The sequence below is a fragment of the Gouania willdenowi genome, chromosome 7, assembly GCF_900634775.1.
Source record: "Gouania willdenowi chromosome 7, fGouWil2.1, whole genome shotgun sequence".
In the NCBI taxonomy this organism is placed as follows: domain Eukaryota; kingdom Metazoa; phylum Chordata; class Actinopteri; order Blenniiformes; family Gobiesocidae; genus Gouania; species Gouania willdenowi.
In genome coordinates, this window is record NC_041050.1 from 39,981,217 (window position 1) to 39,984,898 (window position 3,682).

The 3,682-nt window shown below is 41.9% G+C and overlaps 1 pseudogene; it reads right to left on the bottom strand.

The window, feature by feature from the left end:
• Window positions 1-706: 706 nt before the first annotated feature.
• On the bottom strand, window positions 707-2,588 carry LOC114466951 (stromal interaction molecule 1 pseudogene; annotated as a pseudogene).
• Window positions 2,589-3,682: the final 1,094 nt, after the last annotated feature.

Here is a 3,682-nt window from a genome sequence, read left to right on the forward strand (position 1 = left end):
ATGCTAGGTCCCTGTGGAAAAAGAGATTTCTAATCTCAATGAGGCTTTTATCTGCTTAAATAAAGTTAAATAATAATAACTGACTCTTTATTTGTTCATTTCCTCTCTCTCTCTCTCTGTAGTACCATCACGTACCCCTAGGGGTACGCCCAGTTGAGAAACACTGGCTTGAACTACAAATTAAAAAAAACCTTTATTCACTTCTTAAAGAAAAGTCAGATTACTGACTCACAAGTAAAAAACAACAAATATTAAAAATGAACCACCAGTTGACCTCCCCCCTCCTGCCAGTCCCCCACAGCAGGACAAAGGTTCTCTGATGGTGTGACAGAGCAGCACAGCTTCCTCCAGCACTCTGTGGATCAGTCTGACTGAGGTGATGACTCAGCCTCATCAGGTGTCCCAGTTTGGTGCATCCTGCCCAGGGTCTGGGTCCTTCAAAAAGAATGAAAAACAACCACATTCCCAGAGTCTCCGCTGTGACCCGAGACATCTGTGTGGTCCTCCAGTCCTGCAGTACGGAGCTGTACTTTTTTTACTTCAGCACAAAAACATGTCATTAAGACGTGTATTATGTGAGTTCATATTGTATAAATGTAAAACGACACTCATTCAGACATTGCAGATCTCAGATAAATGTGCCATGGTAATAAAATGTCCAAAGTTTTTGGGGACTTTGGGGAGTTTTTAGGGACTTGTTTGCTAATCACGACTGGCCAAGAGATTCAGATGAACTCTTACATTGCAGAGTTCCAGACACGATATCATTGGTCAGGATGAAGTGCTGCGGGGTGGCTTGGCCGCCCATGAAGCTTGGGTTGAGGTTGAGTGTTGAGGCGAGGGAGGGGAGGCCCGGATTGTTGATGATGGTGAATCCTGTGAGGAACTCGATTTGCTGCCAGCGATGTAGCTGCTCCCGCAGAGCAGCGGTCACTTCGCCGAATGCTTGTTTGGTTGCTAATATTTTCTGGTCAACATCATCTAAGGAGGGTGTGAGCTACACTACTTATCTTCTCTGCCCCCTCATTGGCCACCAGAAGCTGCCGCTCAGCATTTTGTTTCTTGATGTTGTAGTACTTCACCTCCACCTCATGGGTGCGCTGTAGCCACTTTAGAAGAGATTCAGAAGGTGACCACGCACTCCATGACTCCATGTCCTTTTCTGCTTTCTTCAACGCCATGGGCACCTGGTTGAGCTCTTCCTCTGCATACTTTTGGCGACTCAGTTTGTTTATCCCACCCCGGTCATAAACTGTTTCAATCTCTCCCTTCTGGTAGGAGGTTTCGGTCCATCAGGACCAGAACCTCCAGACACAAAAACAGCTTCTTTCCCTCTGCCACCATCCACATGAACACACCCCAAGTCACCCACTGAACCCCCCCCCCCCCCCCCCCCCCCACCCGATCACCAGCTTGATACCTGCTGCACTGTATATATATATTTATATTTATATTTATCCTATTTATCCTTCATTCTCTATCTATCCTTTATTTATCCCTCATCCTTTATATTTATCATTATTATTATTATTATTATTATTGTTGCTGGGTTGTTCTTTGTTGTTTTGTTTTTATTTCTTTTATTTCTTTTTGTTGCTTGTTTTGTGCACCAACCACCAAGTCAAATTCCTTGTACTGTCCTTAAAACTGTACATGGCAAATAAAACATTTCTGATTCTGATTCTGATTCTCTGTTCCCTCGATCAGCTCTCTCAACCAATAGGCTTCTTGCTTTGCTGCATTGATCTCATCCCACAGCTTCTGCTCCACTTCCACCGTACGGTGCTCCTCCTGGACAATCTGCAGCTTCTGTTGTAGGTCATGCAGGCTCTGCTCAGCTCTCTGCAGGCCCTCCAAGTCTTTCATCATCTTCTTCATGTGGTCCTTGGAGTAGTGGTTTTGAATGTAGGCCAACCAGGAGACCCCCATGCCAATCACTATAGATACGACCATCATGAAGTCTTTCAGGTGGTTGTGTCTGTTCATCAGGGGAGCTCCAAAGAGGACAGTGTCCAAAGACTTGAGCTGCAACTTTTGCACACTGCGATCCAAAATCTTCAGAGTGTCGAGCGTCAGAGTGGTGTTCTTCACAGCAAGCCTTGGCTTGGCCTCTACATATTGGGGTAGTTCCACATACATAATGAGCCATTCCACCACCTCGGCCACGGTCCAATCATACACTTCAGAGCGCGTCCATGTGTTCCACTTAAAAACTGGTCACGTCCATGGAAGCTGTTGTGCTTTGCTTTAGGGTCCAGGTAGTTCAGATCTTCTCTCAGAAAGGCGTCTGTTTCCACCACGTCCACGTTGCCATTTGGGTCATCGTCCATCTGCTTGTGGATGCTACGGATAGCCTCGTAGCTGATGATGGCCTTTTCGTCTTTGCATAGCGGTTTGTCAAAGCGGCACAAATCTGAAACCCCATTTCCAACAATCTGACCGTCTGCCGTGGGTGAACTGGGCTTTTCAGTCCAGCTTTGACCAACGAGGCACGAAAAAATTATCCACAAGGTCAATAATTTGTGGAGCTCCATGACTGGTGAATCCTGTCATGTATCAGTCTGTAGACGCGTTGTTTCAGCTCCGTGTCGACACCAGGAGCCACAGAGAGAGAGATTTTTTTTATTATTATTATTAGTCAACTTAGTTACAGACGTTGCTCACTGAGGACACCTGCTGGTCAATTTTTACGTTTTTTTTTTTTTTTTAAGGATATTAGACCCACTTTAGTTGTTTTTTAAAAGCCCTTTGTGCTGCATTTAAGACAATTTTATGAAATCATTTATGAATGGTATTATTGCAGTCCAAACACACCCTTGAACCAAGCAGCAGCCATGTTGAAAGTCTCAGCTCTGTCTGAGCCTGATTTGCAGAGATATTTGAGGAACAGACGCACACAGACATATATGACTTGCTTTTATAGATATAGATACCATGCAACTTATGTGATTACTTCAATAGTAAGTAAAAGTGGTGTCCTTTGTCAAAGCTAATTAATGTCTGCTATTGTCTGAAGTTTGATAAAACAATAATCCTGTTTCACTAAATTACAGGAACATTCTTTATTGGGCAGTAGTACTGTTTGTTGTGAATAAAAGAAACATATTTTCTGATCATTTTTAAATGAATGAAATGTTTCTGAACTATAGAAATATATCTATTAAGGAGGCACTAAATACTGTTTCAGTTAAATTCTTTAAACTGTGTCATAACTCATTCATTTCATCATAGTTGTTTTTTCATAATATTGTGTTATAGTCAGACAGAAGTTTAGAACCACTGCCTTAGAGAGTAAAATAAACCAATAATTATACACATGTACAGAATGTTCTTTATGTCAACCTGAAAATTATTTTATTTTGCAAATCTAAAAATGAATATTATTTATAATTTCATTGCAATTTGATAGTTTTGTCACCACATGGATGTGTTTTTTAAAGCATCTTTGACATATTGAGATATATATTGAGATAAATGTATATATGTTTAATAGATGGTGGTAATGGTATGGAGCTCTGCACATACATTAGCATACAGTATTTTCTGCACCTGTGTATTTGTCACATGTACATGTATAAGTGTGAGACTGACACCATGTAGAATATCCAGTGCCGTCATTTTAAATGTCACACAGTAGATCAGAGCCTGCATCCACTACAATGTCAGGTCTGTATGAAACACG